The 20,711-nt window shown below is 34.0% G+C and overlaps 1 protein-coding gene across 1 annotated transcript in view; it reads right to left on the reverse strand.

Moving 5' to 3' along the window:
• The window catches only part of olf186-M (Ki-ras-induced actin-interacting protein-IP3R-interacting domain olf186-M), an 85,435-nt gene extending 66,048 nt beyond the window's left edge, over window positions 1-19,387 (reverse strand). The window contains exons 1-2 of the mRNA XM_073992666.1: window positions 18,398-19,387; window positions 10,781-11,156 (exon numbers count right to left, since the gene is read on the reverse strand). The gene's annotated coding sequence lies outside the window, so the exon portion shown is untranslated. The remainder of the gene's footprint in view (window positions 1-10,780; window positions 11,157-18,397) is intronic.
• Between the last annotated feature and the right edge of the window lie 1,324 nt (window positions 19,388-20,711).

Consider the following 20,711-nt stretch of genomic DNA (forward strand, 5'->3'; position numbering starts at 1 on the left):
CTTTATGTTTTTAGTCACAATTTTGCGGTTTAATTTTACCGATTTTTGTCGGTAACAGCAAAAATGAGTTACAGAATCCCACTACTGGTCCCGTGGTCCTCAAGAAAGATTCTATAGAAATTAAGTTGTCTGCGCTCACATTGAAGGTGGGAAAGTTCACAGAAGAACTCCAGAATGTGTTAGACGAGTTGAACCTGTGGGAATCAATTATGATGATTGTTACCAACACAATAAGCGTGAATAAGGGATTGTCGCGTAACCACACAACACCCGTGTTACGGTCAGCGGCTTCCACCTCAGTGTACACATGTTTGTATTTCCATAGTTTTTCTGTATTGGTATGCCTGCTCCGGATTATTTTGGTTCTTGTCAGGAAAACTCAGGACCAATATGGACGTACTCGGTTTGTCACATCCACCTTACTCAAACTTCGGTGAAATGCAATAGATGCCGGCAGTGGGTGCATATCAGGGTGAGACCAAATTCCTCAGCAGAGGAATGAGCTTCATCGTGTCAACCCCAGAGTCAGGAGCTTACACCAGAAGTTAACAGGTTGGTCGGTGAGCATAAGCGGAACAAATGGCTAAATCATCTGATGAGTTGCAACATTACAGCCGGAATAAGTGAATTGTGGGCAACGGTTAAGTCACTCTCGAACCCTGGAAGGAAGGAAGATAGGACCTCAGTCACATTTGGCGACGCCACACTGACTGATCCGTCTGATTTGTTTATACCCTCCACCATAATATGGAGGGTATATTTAAATTTGTCATTTCGTTTGTAAAACATCGATATATTCATCGGATACCCTATAAAGTATATATACTCTTGATCGGGGTAGAATTCTAAGTCAATATAACCAAGTCCGTCTGTCCGTCCGTCAGTTGAAATCAAGCTCGCAATTTTTAAGATAGAGTTTTGTAATTTGGTATAGAAGTTTCTATTACTTCTAGGATGTTTGGTATTGCAAATGGGCTATATCGGTCCACGTTTTGTAGCCCCATTGAACCGTACCACCCGATTTTCCGTATTTTGAACGTTTTACCCTCATTATCACACCTAAATGGCTTCAATTTCGTACTTAGTCTTCGTTGGGTGTATAAAACTTCCCCCCAGAAACTTGCCGGTACAGGTACACGCCTTCATATAGACCCCATAGAAAGGTACCTCTCGATTTTCGGTATTTTGAAGGTTGTGGCCACAATAATCCACCGAAATGGCTGAAATTTGGTACTTGGTCTTCATTTGGGGTATTAAACGTTCCATATGCAATTTGTTGGTATAGGTCCACGCCTTCACATAGCCCCCATAGAACGCACCTCCCGATTTTCGGTATTTTGAGGGTTGTGACCTCAATATCCTCAAAAATGGCTGACATTTGGTATTTAGTCTTCGTTGGGGGTATAAAACTTTCCCCCAGAAACCTGTCGGTACAGGTCCACGCCTTAGTATATCCCCCACAAAACGGTACCTCCCGATTTTCGGTATTTTGAAGGTTCCATATGCAATTTGTTGGTATAGGTTTGTTGAAGGTTGTGACGTCAATATCACACCGAAATGACTGAAACTTGCTATTTTGTCTTCTATGGGGTTATAAAATATTCCAGAAGAGAATTATTTGGTATTTAGTCTTCTTGAAGTCTAAAAACTTTCCGCCAGAAGTTTGTGGGTACCCCCGAATTTAGACCCAGAGCCGGATTAAACAGAAAAACGAACTTACAAACATGTCAAATGCCAGTTCAACATCATGTGGTGGTACAGCATTCTTCGCGTCGTCATGAAAGATTAGCTCCATGGATCGAACATATCTTCAAACATCGACTACTTCTCTTTGCAGGACCTCTCACTAAAATTCTTTCGGTCCAAGAACAACGTAAATATGTAACTTTCTTGTTAGGAGAGATTTTCTATTTCATTTAAGCTTTCTATGGAGGTCTTATATTCACTAGAAGCCTCTTATGGAGGTCGTTTATTCAATAAATGCCTTCTAGAGAGATCTTCTATTCTACAGAAACCTCCTACGGAGGTCTTCTATTCTATAGAAACCTCCTACGGAGGTCTTCTATTCTATAGAAACCTCCTACGGAGGTCTTCTATTCTATAGAAACCTCCTACGGAGGTCTTCTATTCTATAGAAACCTCCTACGGAGGTCTTCTATTTTATAGAAACCTCCTACGGAGGTCTTCTATTCTATAGAAACCTCCTACGGAGGTCTTCTATTCTATAGAAACCTCCTACGGAGGTCTTCTATTCTATAGAAACCTCCTACGGAGCTCTTCTTTTCTATAGAAACCTGCTACGGAGGTCTTCTATTCTATAGAAACCTCCTACGGAGCTCTTCTATTCTATAGAAACCTCCTACGGAGCTCTTCTATTCTATAGAAGACCTCCTACGGAGCTCTTCTATTCTATAGAAGACCTCCTACGGAGCTCTTCTATTCTATAGAAGACCTCCTACGGAGCTCTTCTATTCTATAGAAGACCTCCTACGGAGCTCTTCTATTCTATAGAAGACCTCCTACGGAGCTCTTCTATTCTATAGAAGACCTCCTACGGAGCTCTTCTATTCTATAGAAGACCTCCTACGGAGCTCTTCTATTCTATAGAAGACCTCCTACGGAGCTCTTCTATTCTATAGAAGACCTCCTACGGAGCTCTTCTATTCTATAGAAGACCTCCTACGGAGCTCTTCTATTCTATAGAAGACCTCCTACGGAGCTCTTCTATTCTATAGAAACCTCCTACGGAGCTCTTCTATTCTATAGAAACCTCCTACGGAGCTCTTCTATTCTATAGAAACCTGCTACGGAGCTCTTCTATTCTATAGAAACCTGCTACGGAGCTCTTCTATTCTATAGAAACCTGCTACGGAGCTCTTCTATTCTATAGAAACCTCCTACGGAGCTCTTCTATTCTATAGAAACCTGCTACGGAGCTCTTCTATTCTATAGAAACCTCCTACGGAGGTCTTTTCTATTCTATAGAAACCTCCTACGGAGCTCTTCTATTCTATAGAAACCTCCTACGGAGGTCTTTTCTATTCTATAGAAACCTCCTACGGAGCTCTTCTATTCTATAGAAACCTCCTACGGAGCTCTTCTATTCTATAGAAACCTCCTACGGAGCTCTTCTATTCTATAGAAACCTCCTACGGAGCTCTTCTATTCTATAGAAACCTCCTACGGAGCTCTTCTATTCTATAGAAACCTCCTACGGAGCTCTTCTATTCTATAGAAACCTCCTACGGAGCTCTTCTATTCTATAGAAACCTCCTACGGAGCTCTTCTATTCTATAGAAACCTCCTACGGAGCTCTTCTATTCTATAGAAACCTCCTACGGAGCTCTTCTATTCTATAGAAACCTCCTACGGAGCTCTTCTATTCTATAGAAACCTCCTACGGAGCTCTTCTATTCTATAGAAACCTCCTACGGAGCTCTTCTATTCTATAGAAACCTCCTACGGAGCTCTTCTATTCTATAGAAACCTCCTACGGAGCTCTTCTATTCTATAGAAACCTCCTACGGAGCTCTTCTATTCTATAGAAACCTCCTACGGAGCTCTTCTATTCTATAGAAACCTCCTACGGAGCTCTTCTATTCTATAGAAACCTCCTACGGAGCTCTTCTATTCTATAGAAACCTCCTACGGAGCTCTTCTATTCTATAGAAACCTCCTACGGAGCTCTTCTATTCTATAGAAACCTCCTACGGAGCTCTTCTATTCTATAGAAACCTCCTACGGAGCTCTTCTATTCTATAGAAACCTCCTACGGAGCTCTTCTATTCTATAGAAACCTCCTACGGAGCTCTTCTATTCTATAGAAACCTCCTACGGAGCTCTTCTATTCTATAGAAACCTCCTACGGAGCTCTTCTATTCTATAGAAACCTCCTACGGAGCTCTTCTATTCTATAGAAACCTCCTACGGAGCTCTTCTATTCTATAGAAACCTCCTACGGAGCTCTTCTATTCTATAGAAACCTCCTACGGAGCTCTTCTATTCTATAGAAACCTCCTACGGAGCTCTTCTATTCTATAGAAACCTCCTACGGAGCTCTTCTATTCTATAGAAACCTCCTACGGAGCTCTTCTATTCTATAGAAACCTCCTACGGAGCTCTTCTATTCTATAGAAACCTCCTACGGAGCTCTTCTATTCTATAGAAACCTCCTACGGAGCTCTTCTATTCTATAGAAACCTCCTACGGAGCTCTTCTATTCTATAGAAACCTCCTACGGAGCTCTTCTATTCTATAGAAACCTCCTACGGAGCTCTTCTATTCTATAGAAACCTCCTACGGAGCTCTTCTATTCTATAGAAACCTCCTACGGAGCTCTTCTATTCTATAGAAACCTCCTACGGAGCTCTTCTATTCTATAGAAACCTCCTACGGAGCTCTTCTATTCTATAGAAACCTCCTACGGAGCTCTTCTATTCTATAGAAATCTCCTACGGAGCTCTTCTATTCTATAGAAATCTCCTACGGAGCTCTTCTATTCTATAGAAACCTCCTACGGAGCTCTTCTATTCTATAGAAACCTCCTACGGAGCTCTTCTATTCTATAGAAACCTCCTACGGAGCTCTTCTATTCTATAGAAACCTCCTACGGAGCTCTTCTATTCTATAGAAACCTCCTACGGAGCTCTTCTATTCTATAGAAACCTCCTACGGAGCTCTTCTATTCTATAGAAACCTCCTACGGAGCTCTTCTATTCTATAGAAACCTCCTACGGAGCTCTTCTATTCTATAGAAACCTCCTACGGAGCTCTTCTATTCTATAGAAACCTCCTACGGAGCTCTTCTATTCTATAGAAACCTCCTACGGAGCTCTTCTATTCTATAGAAACCTCCTACGGAGCTCTTCTATTCTATAGAAACCTCCTACGGAGCTCTTCTATTCTATAGAAACCTCCTACGGAGCTCTTCTATTCTATAGAAACCTCCTACGGAGCTCTTCTATTCTATAGAAACCTCCTACGGAGCTCTTCTATTCTATAGAAACCTCCTACGGAGCTCTTCTATTCTATAGAAACCTCCTACGGAGCTCTTCTATTCTATAGAAACCTCCTACGGAGCTCTTCTATTCTATAGAAACCTCCTACGGAGCTCTTATATTCTATAGAAACCTCCTACGGAGCTCTTATATTCTATAGAAACCTCCTACGGAGCTCTTCTATTCTATAGAAACCTCCTACGGAGCTCTTCTATTCTATAGAAACCTCCTACGGAGCTCTTCTATTCTATAGAAACCTCCTACGGAGCTCTTCTATTCTATAGAAACCTCCTACGGAGCTCTTCTAGTCTATAGAAACTTCCTACGGAGCTCTTCTATTCTATAGAAACCTCCTACTGAGCTCTTCAATTCTATAGAAACCTCCTACGGAGCTCTTCAATTCTATAGAAACCTCCTACGGAGCTCTTCTATTCTATAGAAACCTCCTACGGAGCTCTTCAATTCTATAGAAACCTCCTACGGAGCTCTTCTATTCTATAGAAACCTCCTACGGAGCTCTTTTATTCTATAGAAACCTCCTACGGAGCTCTTCTATTCTATAGAAACCTCCTACGGAGCTCTTCTATTCTATAGAAACCTCCTACGGAGCTCTTCTATTCTATAGAAACCTCCTACGGAGCTCTTCTATTCTATAGAAACCTCCTACGGAGCTCTTCTATTCTATAGAAACCTCCTACGGAGCTCTTTTATTCTATAGAAACCTCCTACGGAGCTCTTCTATTCTATAGAAACCTCCTACGGAGCTCTTCTATTCTATTTAAACCTCCTACGGAGCTCTTCTATTCTATAGAAACCTCCTACGGAGCTCTTCTATTCTATAGAAACGTCCTACGGAGCTCTTCTATTCTATAGAAACCTCCTACGGAGCTCTTCTATTCTATAGAAACCTCCTACGACAAATACGGAGGCCTTCTGTTCTATACAAGCCTCCTATGGAAAATATTATTTTTTTAAATGGCAGCTCTGCCGCTTATATGATTGATATATATTTTATAAGATTAAAAGTTCATTACAATAGCCGCAACATTTGAAAAAGTAAACAAAAATACTAGCATGTTACACCACCTGTTGAATGAGGTGAACAGTAACATGGGTCGCAATCCGGGTATTTAAAGAGAGAATATCTCTACCATTCAAACTCAACGATAGAAATGAAGAAAATTATATACATAGATTCGGCTGTACTCTTCGATATGAAAAAACTATAAGGGTCACGACCTTCTGGGACGTTCCTGGACTTTAAGCCATTGAATTTTTAATTAGAAATACTTTTTAAACATTCATTTTAAACATCATTAGAATTGGTGGCAGTTTGGATCACTTTAATGTGGTGTGTTTCTGATTAATGAATAGTGCTGCTGATACTTCTCGTGGTGTATAATTATACGCAAAAATTGCGGTTTACAATTGTAACACAGTTCTACATTCGATATAATTCAGAGAATTCAATTTTACAGACATGCAATGCACTGTCGTTTATTTTATGATGACGATGATGATGATGTGCTGATTTAATTATGAAAAAAAAACAATAAAAATAAATAGTTGATATTCACAGTTTTTGTTAGTTAAGTACATATAACTTGGAAGAGGAATATACTTTTATGAATTTTATTAAAAAAAATAACTTTCCTTCCACATTCCTTTGTGTTGCTATTGCTGACCATAAAAAAATTAAATATTATCAAATTGTTATGCCAACAATGGAAATATTTGTGTCACATTATAGCTGTCTGACGAACTGACTGACTACCAGAGATAAAATCACTTTGTTTAACACTGTTGTGACATTTAAAATTGTGAACAATTTTCATTTTAATTTGTGTTCCAACTCAAAAGTCACAACTTGTTTACACCACCGAGAGTGAACGATTTATGATAAGATTCTCGAATAAATGTGGAATGTGTGTCATTAACATATAAAAAAATAATACATACATACATATGTATATAATGCTGTTACCCTTGACAGGAAGGATATTAAAACAATATTGAGCTGTTAAAATCAGGAAAAATGCCAAACATGTAAACATGTAAAGACATTTTATGATCCCCATCCTATTGCATAGAACCTCCTATTGACGTATTCTATCCGATAGAAGCCTCCTGTGAATATCTTCTCTCCTCTTGGGGAGACCTTTTATTCAATAGAAACCTCCTATAGATGTGTTCTCTTCAATCAAATAAAGATAATCTATTCCATAGAAGACTCCTATGGAGGCCTTCTATTCAAAAAACAGCTTCCTATGGAGGTCTTCTATTTAATGGAAGGACTGTACGTATGTCTTCTATTCCATAGAAGCCCTCTAGGGAGATATTCTATTCCATAGAAGCCTCATAGGGAGGTCTTCTACTCCATAAAAACGTCCTAGAGAGGTATTCTTATCCATAGAAGCCTCCTCGGAAGGTCTTCTATTCCATAAAAGCCTTCTAGAGAGGACTTCTATTCCATAGAAGCCTTCTAGGAAGGTCTTCAACTCCATAGAAACCTTCCAGGGAGGCATTCTATTCTTCCTGTGGAGGTCTTCTATTTCATAGAAGCCTCCTAGGAAAGTCTTCTATTCCATAGAAGCCTCCCAGGGAGGTCTTCTATTCCATAGAAGCCTCCTGGGGAGGTGTTTTTTCCATAGAAGCTTCCTAGGGAGGTCTATTATTCCATAGAAGCCTCCTGGGTAGGTTTTCTATTCCATAGGATCATCCTGGGGAGGTCTTCTATTCCATAGAAGTCTCCTAGGGAGGTCTTCTATTCCATAAAAGCCTCCTAGGGAGGTCTTCTATTCCATAGAAGCCTCCCAGGGAAGTATTTTATTTGATGGAAGCCTCCCAGGGAAGTATTTTATTTGATGGAAGCCTCCTAGGGAGGTATTCTATTCGATAGAAACCTTCTAGGGTGGCATGGAAGTCTCATAGGGAGGTCTTCTATTCCATAGAAACCTCCTAGGGAGGTCTTCTATTCCATTAAAGCCTCCTAGGGAGGTCTTCTATTCCACAGAAGCCTCCTAGGGAGGTCTTCTATTCCATAGAAGCCTCCGCGGGAGGTCTTCTGTTCCATAAAAGCCTCCTAGGGAGGTCTTCTATTCCATAGAAGCCTCCCAGGGAAGTATTTTATTTGATGGAAGCCTCCTAGGGAGGTATTCTATTCGATAGAAACCTTCTAGGGTGGCATGGAAGTCTCATAGGGAGGTCTTCTATTCCATAGAAACCTCCTAGGGTGGTCTTCTATTCCATTGATGCCTCCTAGGGAGGTCTTCTATTCCATAGAAGCCTCCTATGGAGACCTTCCATTCCATAGAATCCTCCTAGAGAGGTCTCCTATTCAATAGAAGCCTTCTAGGGAGATATTATATTCCATAGAAGCCTGCTAAGGAGGTCTTCTATTCCATAGCAGCCTCCTAGGGAGGTCTTCTATTCCACAGAAGCCTCATAGGGAGGTCTTCTGTTCCATAGAAGCCTCATAGGGAGGTCTTCTGTTCCACAGAAGCCTCCTCAAAAGGTCTTCTGTTCCATAGAAGCCTTCTAGGTAGATATTATTTTCCATAGAAGCCTCCTGGGGAGGTCTTCTATTCTATAGAAGCCTTCTAGGGAGGTCTTCTATTTCATAGAAGCCTCCTACGGTGGTCTTCTATTCCATAGAAGTCTCGTACGGAGATTTTCTATTCCATAGAAAACTCCTAGGGAGGTCATCTATTATATAGAAACCTCCTAGGGAGGTCTTCTATTCTATAGAAACCCCCTACGGAGGTCTTCTATTCTATAGAAACCCCCTACGGAGGTCTTCTATTCTATAGAAACCCCCTACGGAGGTCTTCTATTCTATAGAAACCCCCTACGGAGGTCTTCTATTCTATAGAAACCCCCTACGGAGGTCTTCTATTCCATAGAAGCCTCCTAGAGAGGTCTTCCTTTCTATAGAATCCTCCTAGAGAGGTCTTCTATTCTATAGAAACCTCCTAGGGAGGTCTTCTATTCTGTAGAAACCTCCTAGGGAGGTCTTCTATTCCATAGAAGCCTCCTAGAGAGGTCTTCTATTCCATAAAAGCCTCCTAGGGAGGTCTTCTATTCCATAGAAGCCTCCCAGGGAAGTATTTTATTTGATGGAAGCCTCCCAGGGAAGTATTTTATTTGATGGAAGCCTCCTAGGGAGGTATTCTATTCGATAGAAACCTTCTAGGGTGGTATTCTATTCGATAGAAACCTTCTAGGGTGGCATGGAAGTCTCATAGGGAGGTCTTCTATTCCTAAGAAGCCTCCTAGGGAGGTCTTCTATTCCATAAAAGCCTCCTATGGAGGTCTTCTATTCCATAAAAGCCTCTTGGGGAGTTCTTCTATTCTATAGAAGCCTTCTAGGGACGTCTTCTATTCGATAGACACCTCCTAGGGAGGTCTTCTATTCTATAGGAACCTCATACGGAGGTCTTCTATTCTATAGAAACCTCCTACGGAGGTCTTCTATTCTATAGAAACCTCCTACGGAGGTCTTCTATTCTATAGAAACCTCCTACGGAGGTCTTCTATTCTATAGAAACCTCCTACGGAGGTCTTCTATTCTATAGAAACCTCCTACGGAGGTCTTCTATTCTATAGAAACCTCCTACGGAGGTCTTCTATTCTATAGAAACCTCCTACGGAGGTCTTCTATTCTATAGAAACCTCCTACGGAGGTCTTCTGTTCTATAGAAACCTCCTACGGAGGTCTTCTATTCTATAGAAACCTCCTACGGAGGTCTTCTATTCTATAGAAACCTCCTACGGAGGTCTTCTATTCTATAGAAACCTCCTACGGAGGTCTTCTATTCTATAGAAACCTCCTGCGGAGGTCTTCTATTCTATAGAAACCTCCTACGGAGGTCTTCTATTCTATAGAAACCTCCTACGGAGGTCTTCTATTCTATAGAAAGCTCCTACGGAGGTCTTCTATTCTATAGAAAGCTCCTACGGAGGTCTTCTATTCTATAGAAACCTCCTACGGAGGTCTTCTATTCCATAGAAGTCTCCTAGGTAGGTCTTCTATTCCATAGAAGCCTCATAGGGAGGTCTTCTATTCCATGGAAGCCTCATAGGGAGGTCTTCTATTCCATAGCAGCCTCCTGGGGAGGTCTTCTGTTCCATAGAAGTCTCCTCGGAAGGTCTTCTATTCCATAGAACCTCCTGAGGAGGTCTTCTATTCCATAGAACCTCCTGAGGAGGTCTTCTATTCCATAGAACCTCCTGAGGAGGTCTTCTATTCTATAGAAACCTCCTGCGTAGGTCTTCTATTCCATAGAAACCTCTTGCGGAGGTCTTCTACTCTCAAGAAACCTTCTGCGAAGGTCTTTTATTCTATAGAAACCTCCTACTGCATAAAATATAAAGTCTTAAAATTCGTTCATTAATCGATATTTTCCATGGTAAAGTCGCAGTTTTCAAAATTATCTCTCTCTCGTTCTCTTATCATTTAAATTTATTAATTTGCTAACATTCATAAATATTTTTCTTTTTAATAATATTTATATTCAGTTAAATAACTTGTTTAATCTGCGTTTGAACTGTTGAGCCGGTGGTGCTGTTTAAGTTTGTTGTAAATATTTGCAGCGTGAGTGTGTTTACGTTTTTGTTTTTTGTTTTTTATTAAAGCGAAAGAAAAACAAGAATTCAATTGGCTTAAAGGCCCCCATTTTTTCTGCTCAGACAACTTACAATCTGTGCCGGCTGACTAGACAGACAGACAACGAACAATAATTTAATAAAATCAATAGAAAAAGCAAAATAACTTTTCAACTCACCTGGTAAATAAACTGGCTTTTAATGTAACTTGGTGAGTGTGTGTGTGTGTGATCTTGCCACCGGCATGCAGCTGTTGCTTCTATTGCCTTCGTATTACAATCCGCCGCTTGTCTACTGCAAAAGATGATAGCTGTTGGCTGGCCTGTTGTTAGTTTAAAATTCAAATTAATTTCCCCTTCAAACGATTTAACGTGGAATGTGGGTGTTGATCATCAATGCTTTCAATATCGGTTTTTTAATATTTTGGAATTCCCTTTTTGCACTTCGTGTAATAATGCCACCAACTTTGATTACAGAGATCGTGGAGTTATTTTTAAATTAAATGTTCACCTGTTGTCAAGTCTAAAACCTTTTTCTCATCCTCAATTAATTTGCCTATAAAGATAATAAACAATCAGAAAATTAATTAATAAATCATTATTATTATGCTGTTGTTGTTATTGGTAATAAACAATCACGAAATTGCAATAGAGTTGTAAGAAAAATCGTGCCTGACCTATAGGCGATAATAGTTGTTGGTAAAACCCAAAATCCAAACCAGCTGAGTCATGTTGTAACTAATTTGTTTATTCAAAACTAAATGGAAGTTCAAATATTTATAAATAGTAATTTTAATTGCTATTTGAGTTGTAATATTTTATATTTGATTTTTTATTTTTTTATGCATCAAATGCATATATATTACATATTATAAATTATATTTTATATTTTATATTTTATATTTTATATTTTATATTTTATATTTTATATTTTATATTTTATATTTTATATTTTATATTTTATATTTTATATTTTATATTTTATATTTTATATTTTATATTTTATATTTTATATTTTATATTTTATATTTTATATTTTATATTTTATATTTTATATTTTATATTTTATATTTTATATTTTATATTTTATATTTTATATTTTATATTTTATATTTTATATTTTATATTTTATATTTTATATTTTATATTTTATATTTTATATTTTATATTTTATATTTTATATTTTATATTTTATATTTTATATTTTATATTTTATATTTTATATTTTATATTTTATATTTTATATTTTATATTTTATATTTTATATTTTATATTTTATATTTTATATTTTATATTTTATATTTTATATTTTATATTTTATATTTTATATTTTATATTTTATATTTTATATTTTATATTTTATATTTTATATTTTATATTTTATATTTTATATTTTATATTTTATATTTTATATTTTATATTTTATATTTTATATTTTATATTTTATATTTTATATTTTATATTTTATATTTTATATTTTATATTTTATATTTTATATTTTATATTTTATATTTTATATTTTATATTTTATATTTTATATTTTATATTTTATATTTTATATTTTATATTTTATATTTTATATTTTATATTTTATATTTTATATTTTATATTTTATATTTTATATTTTATATTTTATATTTTATATTTTATATTTTATATTTTATATTTTATATTTTATATTTTATATTTTATATTTTATATTTTATATTTTATATTTTATATTTTATATTTTATATTTTATATTTTATATTTTATATTTTATATTTTATATTTTATATTTTATATTTTATATTTTATATTTTATATTTTATATTTTATATTTTATATTTTATATTTTATATTTTATATTTTATATTTTATATTTTATATTTTATATTTTATATTTTATATTTTATATTTTATATTTTATATTTTATATTTTATATTTTATATTTTATATTTTATATTTTATATTTTATATTTTATATTTTATATTTTATATTTTATATTTTATATTTTATATTTTATATTTTATATTTTATATTTTATATTTTATATTTTATATTTTATATTTTATATTTTATATTTTATATTTTATATTTTATATTTTATATTTTATATTTTATATTTTATATTTTATATTTTATATTTTATATTTTATATTTTATATTTTATATTTTATATTTTATATTTTATATTTTATATTTTATATTTTATATTTTATATTTTATATTTTATATTTTATATTTTATATTTTATATTTTATATTTTATATTTTATATTTTATATTTTATATTTTATATTTTATATTTTATATTTTATATTTTATATTTTATATTTTATATTTTATATTTTATATTTTATATTTTATATTTTATATTTTATATTTTATATTTTATATTTTATATTTTATATTTTATATTTTATATTTTATATTTTATATTTTATATTTTATATTTTATATTTTATATTTTATATTTTATATTTTATATTTTATATTTTATATTTTATATTTTATATTTTATATTTTATATTTTATATTTTATATTTTATATTTTATATTTTATATTTTATATTTTATATTTTATATTTTATATTTTATATTTTATATTTTATATTTTATATTTTATATTTTATATTTTATATTTTATATTTTATATTTTATATTTTATATTTTATATTTTATATTTTATATTTTATATTTTATATTTTATATTTTATATTTTATATTTTATATTTTATATTTTATATTTTATATTTTATATTTTATATTTTATATTTTATATTTTATATTTTATATTTTATATTTTATATTTTATATTTTATATTTTATATTTTATATTTTATATTTTATATTTTATATTTTATATTTTATATTTTATATTTTATATTTTATATTTTATATTTTATATTTTATATTTTATATTTTATATTTTATATTTTATATTTTATATTTTATATTTTATATTTTATATTTTATATTTTATATTTTATATTTTATATTTTATATTTTATATTTTATATTTTATATTTTATATTTTATATTTTATATTTTATATTTTATATTTTATATTTTATATTTTATATTTTATATTTTATATTTTATATTTTATATTTTATATTTTATATTTTATATTTTATATTTTATATTTTATATTTTATATTTTATATTTTATATTTTATATTTTATATTTTATATTTTATATTTTATATTTTATATTTTATATTTTATATTTTATATTTTATATTTTATATTTTATATTTTATATTTTATATTTTATATTTTATATTTTATATTTTATATTTTATATTTTATATTTTATATTTTATATTTTATATTTTATATTTTATATTTTATATTTTATATTTTATATTTTATATTTTATATTTTATATTTTATATTTTATATTTTATATTTTATATTTTATATTTTATATTTTATATTTTATATTTTATATTTTATATTTTATATTTTATATTTTATATTTTATATTTTATATTTTATATTTTATATTTTATATTTTATATTTTATATTTTATATTTTATATTTTATATTTTATATTTTATATTTTATATTTTATATTTTATATTTTATATTTTATATTTTATATTTTATATTTTATATTTTATATTTTATATTTTATATTTTATATTTTATATTTTATATTTTATATTTTATATTTTATATTTTATATTTTATATTTTATATTTTATATTTTATATTTTATATTTTATATTTTATATTTTATATTTTATATTTTATATTTTATATTTTCTTTTTTATTTTGTTCCTCTGCTTTCAATTAAAAAACACGACTATTACTGCTCTTTTGTCGGTAAATATTTGTATCTAAACACTAAAAATAATTGAAATGTTTCACAATTCGGCATGCAAATTGTGTGTGGATGTACGTTTTGTTTTGATTTCGGACATCCATGTCATTCATTACAAACGACGACGTCGTCCACAAATTGTAACCGTTTAAAACCTCAACACCTCTTGAATTTTAAGTAGGAAATAATTACAGATCAATCTTATGAATGGTGTGCAATGTTTTTTCTTCGTACAAATGGTATCTATTCGAAAAAAATCCGAAACGAGGCGTCATTATTTGCATAAACATACTGCGACAATATTTGTGCATTCCTTTGAGCGGTTATTGTTTATTATTTTTGAGAGTACAATGACTTTGGCTATTGAGATTTATCTAAATAAATTAATAAATTATCTTCAAGTTGAGTCATATTATGTTATGCTGCTTATCTTATCTTATAGGGCATTAATTTCCGACATATGAATGCGGAATACCTTATTTCGGAAAGGTCGTAAGTCATTTGATAATCTGATCAGATTTTTGACAAGAAGGTTATGTGTGAATGTTATCCAAGTCTGAAGTAAAGATGTGTTAATTATTTCAAATAATGCAAGCGCTGGGTAATGTTAGGCCTGTATTAAAGTTTTTAATCGCCTCCATTTAATCAGGTCGTTTTATTAATATCCTCCTCTTTATTTCAAAACCGATGTCGTATGTCTGGTGGAGTACTGCAACAAGAGCATGTCATTGTGTTGCTGTAGTTCACCGTGCGATATTGTGACAGGTTTCCATCGCGCTGCACTTGCATTCGCGAACCACACTGGCACCGCATAGCTTATAATTGTTCCACAAACATCCCTGAAGGGACAAGTGAGACTTCTCCCATATCAATGAGTGCACCCCGATTTATATTAGCTCAATGATATGGGACCTACTGTTTATAGCATAGCTTACCTATCGAATAATTATATGTGGTCAACAAGGTTTCTTTATCTGCACCCCAAATCGCAAATACATAGTTGTAGCGAATGTGACACCTTGAAATTTGATGTAGTTAATGGTCGGAATTCTGTTACCATCGAACATGACATTCAAGGTCATTACATGTGGTGAACAGATTTGCTGTAGGCCACAAGGTATTCTTAGAGAAGAAGGTCTTCTTATAGAAACCTCCTACGGAGGTCTTCTATTCTATAGAAACCTCCTACGGAGGTCTTCTATTCTATAGAAACCTCCTGCGGAGGTATTTTATTCTATAGAAACCTCCTGCGGAGGTATTTTATTCTATAGAAACCTCCTGCGGAGGTCTTCTATTCTATAGAAACCTCCCGCGGAGGTCTTCTATTCTATAGAAACCTCCTACGGAGGTCTTCTATTCTATAGAAACCTCCCGCGGAGTTCTTCTATTCTATAGAAACCTCCCGCGGAGGTCTTCTATTCTATAGAAACCTCCCGCGGAGGTTCACAGTGCGGTATTGTGACAGGTTTCCATAGCGCTGCACTTGCATTCGCGAACCACACTGGCACCGCATAGCTTATAATTGTTCCACAAACATCCCTGAAGGGACAATTGAGACTTCTCTCATATCAATGAGTGCACCCCGATTCATATTAGCTCAATGATATGGGACCTACTGTTTATAGCATAGCTTACCTATCGAATAATTATATGTGGTCAACAAGGTTTCTTTATCTGCACCCCAAATCGCAATAACATAGTTGTAGCGAATGTGACGCATTGAAATTTGATGTAGTTAATGGTCGGAATTCTGTTACCATCGAACATGACATTCAAGGTCAGTACATGTGGTGAACAGATTTGCTGTAGGCCACAACGTATTCTTAGAGAAGAAGGTCTTCTTATAGAAACCTCCTACGGAGGCCTTCTATTCTATAGAAACCTCCTGCGGAGGTATTTTATTCTATAGAAACCTCTTGCGGAGGTCTTCTATTCTATAGAAACCTCCCGCGGAGGTCTTCTATTCTATAGAAACCTCCTACGGAGATAGAAACCTCCTACGGAGATAGAAACCTCCTACGGAGGTCTTCTATTCTATAGAAACCTCCTGCGAAGGTCTTCTATTCTATAGAAACCTCCTACGGAGGTCTTCTATTCTATAGAGACCTCCTACGGAGGTATTTTATTCTATAGAAACCTCCTACGGAGGTATTTTATTCTATAGAAACGTCCTACGGAGGTCTTCTATTCTATAGATACGTCCTACGGAGGTCATCTATTCTATAGAAACCTCCTACGGAGGTCAACTATTCTATAGAAACCTCCTACGGAGGTCTTCTATTCTATAGAAACCTCCTACGGAGGTCTTCCATTCTATAGAAACCTTCTACGGAGGTCTTCTATTCTATAGAAACCTCCTACGGAGGTCTTCCATTCTATAGAAACCTCCTACGGAGGTCTTCTATTCTATAGAAACCTCCTACGGAGGTCTTCCATTCTATAGAAACCTCCTACGGAGGTCTTCTATTCTATAGAAACCTCCTACGAAGATCTGCAATTCTAAAGAAACCCCCTAAGGAGGTGTTCTATTCTATAGAAACCTGCTACGGAGGTCTTCTATTCTATAGAAACCTGCTACGGAGGTCTTCTATTCTATAGAAACCTCCTACGGAGGTCTTCTATTCTATAGAAACCTGCTACGGAGGTCTTCTATTCTATAGAAACCTCCTACGGAGGTCTTCTATTCTATAGAAACCTGCTACGGAGGTCTTCTATTCTATAGAAACCTCCTACGGAGGTCTTCTATTCTATAGAAACCTCCTACGGAGGTCTTCTATTCTATAGTAACCTCCTACGGAGGTCTTCTATTCTATAGTAACCTCCTACGGAGGTCTTCTATTCTATAGAAACCTCCTACGGAGGTCTTCTATTCTATAGTAACCTCCTACGGAGGTCTTCTATTCTATAGAAACCTCCTACGGAGGTCTTCTATTCTATAGAAACCTCCTACGGAGGTCTTCTATTCTATAGAAACCTCCTACGGAGGTCTTCTATTCTATAGAAACCTCCTACGGAGGTCTTCTATTCTATAGAAACCTCCTACGGAGGTCTTCTATTCTATAGAAACCTCCTACGGAGGTCTTCTATTCTATAGAAACCTCCTACGGAGGTCTTCTATTCTATAGAAACCTCCTACGGAGGTCTTCTATTCTATAGAAACCTCCTACGGAGGTCTTCTATTCTATAGAAACCTCCTACGGAGGTCTTCTATTCTATAGAAACCTCCTACGGAGGTCTTCTATTCTATAGAAACCTCCTACGGAGGTCTTCTATTCTATAGAAACCTCCTACGGAGGTCTTCTATTCTATAGAAACCTCCTACGGAGGTCTTCTATTCTATAGAAACCTCCTACGGAGGTCTTCTATTCTATAGAAACCTCCTACGGAGGTCTTCTATTCTATAGAAACCTCCTACGGAGGTCTTCTATTCTATAGAAACCTCCTACGGAGGTCTTCTATTCTATAGAAACCTCCTACGGAGGTCTTCTATTCTATAGAAACCTCCTACGGAGGTCTTCTATTCTATAGAAACCTCCTACGGAGGTCTTCTATTCTATAGAAACCTCCTACGGAGGTCTTCTATTCTATAGAAACCTCCTACGGAGGTCTTCTATTCTATAGAAACCTCCTACGGAGGTCTTCTATTCTATAGAAACCTCCTACGGAGGTCTTCTATTCTATAGAAACCTCCTACGGAGGTCTTCTATTCTATAGAAACCTCCTACGGAGGTCTTCTATTCTATAGAAAGCTCCTACGGTTCGTTCGTTGGGAGTTATATCCGCAAAACAAAACGGACATAAGCCCAAAAGCATTTTGGGAGTTATGTCCCATCACCAGGATAATCAATACCATGGCTTACCGACTTTAACTTTCCCTACAACCCTCGTATAAACAACGATATCATGCTGAAATAACATTCACCTTGAAAGTGTCTCTGATCTGATGCTGTTTGTTTTGGTAGATTTTGAAGTTGTTTACTTACCGTTATGTTACAACATGTATGAACATGTCATGTAAATTATGATGCTGGCGATGATGATGTTGTTGTAATTATTCTGATTTTATTTTATTTAATTATGACGAATTGTTTTCATAAATTCAATACGGCAACATAAACAATGGCACGTCACGATTTCAATACGAACTTCGTCTAACAAAAAAACAGCAAACACCACTTCACTTATTATTCGCATAAATTGCCCGAAAGACTGACTGACTGACGAGAATTGTTACCACTTTCAATTACTATAACTTGGAGAAGAAACTGGCCGACCCCAACTGGCATGAACTGATTGAGTGACAGACTGGCTTTTTTACGATAAGTAGAAATCTCCACTTGATATCTTTAATTTACGTTTAGATTTGATTGTTGTGGCACTTTTTGTTTTGAAATCATAAATTTTATATCAATTTTTTTAAAATTCTTCTATTTTTTGTTGTCTTTCATCAAACAATTAGATACCCATAATACGAAAAAGATACACAACATTATCTCTATTTGGATGTTATCTCCGTTTATTTCTTTTTTGGATTCTAGAAATCTTGGCAAAACAGAGATTATTTTCTTGGTAATATTTCCGTTTTATGATTCCTAAACGTCTTTTATATTGGGGCCATTCATGAAAAATTTTTTGTTTAGATTTGTTTACATTATTTCACTCTCCGTAATGCACTTTTTTTGACCGCAATGTAATTTTCTTCTCTCTTTTTCTATATTCGTTGCTCGCACACGTTGACTCCGTCGTCTTCCACACTATCTTTTTTGGGGGGGAATTTTCGCAAACCTCAACCAATTTACATTTCAACTCTCCGCACTAACGTTTTTCAGCGTTGTTGCTTTGTACACGTACACCGTGAAAATGAAATTTCTCTCGACTCTGGCGGCAACAGGTAATGATGCCGCGCCATGCACCCAACCAACACACACATCGCTCCGAAGACACACGAATCTAGTTGTAGGCAAATAGCCAACCAAGTGCATTGCTTTTTGTTTGGGGTTATGTTGTTTTTTCTTGATGATTGACTCTGTTGAATGTTGTTGTCTCCCAACATCACATCAATCATATGGTGGTGGCCCCAAACAAGAGAGAGCAACGTTTTCGCTTAACGGTTTTATTCATATCTGTTATTAACATTAACACTGGAAAAGTAGATTTGTTGATCTTTTTCCATGGAGATTAGGTCTGTTGTATCCAAAAGAGCTTTTTGTGTAGTTCGTAACGGTGAACATTAGTTTTTGTTTACATGTTCAAATAGATATGTCAACTTTCAAAGTAAAAAAATACAGAAAGGGACTATAAATAAATGATTCTGAAAGAAAGGGCGCTTCCTTTCTTTCAGAATCATTTATTTTCAGAAAGGGACTATACAACTTTTTCAGATGTAATTCGAATTATTTTAATTGTAATTCGAGAATTCTGTTTGGAATTCGTAACATTCCATTTATAATTCGAATTATTCCATTTGCTATTTGAATTATTCCATTTGTAAATCGAATTAAAAATATAATAATTCGAATAACAATTGAATAATTCGAATTACAAATGGAACAATTCCAATTACAAGTGGAATAATTCGAATTACAAATGGAATTCTCAAATTACAAATGAAATGTTACGAATTACAACTAAAATGTTTTGAATTACATCTGGAAAAGGTGTAGAAGCACCCTTTCAGAAAGGGACTATAGAAGCGTCCTTTCTTTCAGAAAAGGTCTATAGAAGGACCCGTTCTTTCAGAAAAGGTTTATAGAAGGACCCCTTCTTTCAGAAAAGGTTTATAGAACCACCCCTTCTTTCAAAAAAGGTCTAAAGAAGGACCCCTTTTTCTGAAAGGGTCTATAGAAGCAACCCTTCTTTCAGAAAGGGTCTATAGAAGGACCCCTTCTTTCAGAAAGGGTCTATAGAAGGACCCCTTCTTTCAGAAAGGGTCTATAGAAGGACCCCTTCTTTCAGAAAGGGTCTATAGAAGGACCCCTTCTTTCAGAAAGGGTCTATAGAAGGACCACTTATTTCAGAAAGGGTCTATAGAAGGACCCCTTCTTTCAGAAAGGGTCTATAGAAGGACCCCTTGTTTCAGAAAGGGTCTATAGAAGGACCCCTTCTTTCAGAAAGGGTCTATAGAAGGACCACTTCTTTCAGAAAGGGTCTATAGAAGGACCCCTTCTTTCAGAAAGGGTCTATAGAAGGACCCCTTGTTTCAGAAAGGGTCTATAGAAGCACCCCTTGTTTCAGAAAGGGTCTATAGAAGCACCACTTGTTTCAGAAAGGGTCAATAGAAGCACCCCTTGTTTCAGA

The sequence above is a fragment of the Musca autumnalis genome, unplaced genomic scaffold (genome assembly GCF_047663935.1).
Source record: "Musca autumnalis isolate F117 unplaced genomic scaffold, ASM4766393v1 scaffold_5, whole genome shotgun sequence".
NCBI lineage: Eukaryota > Metazoa > Arthropoda > Insecta > Diptera > Muscidae > Musca > Musca autumnalis.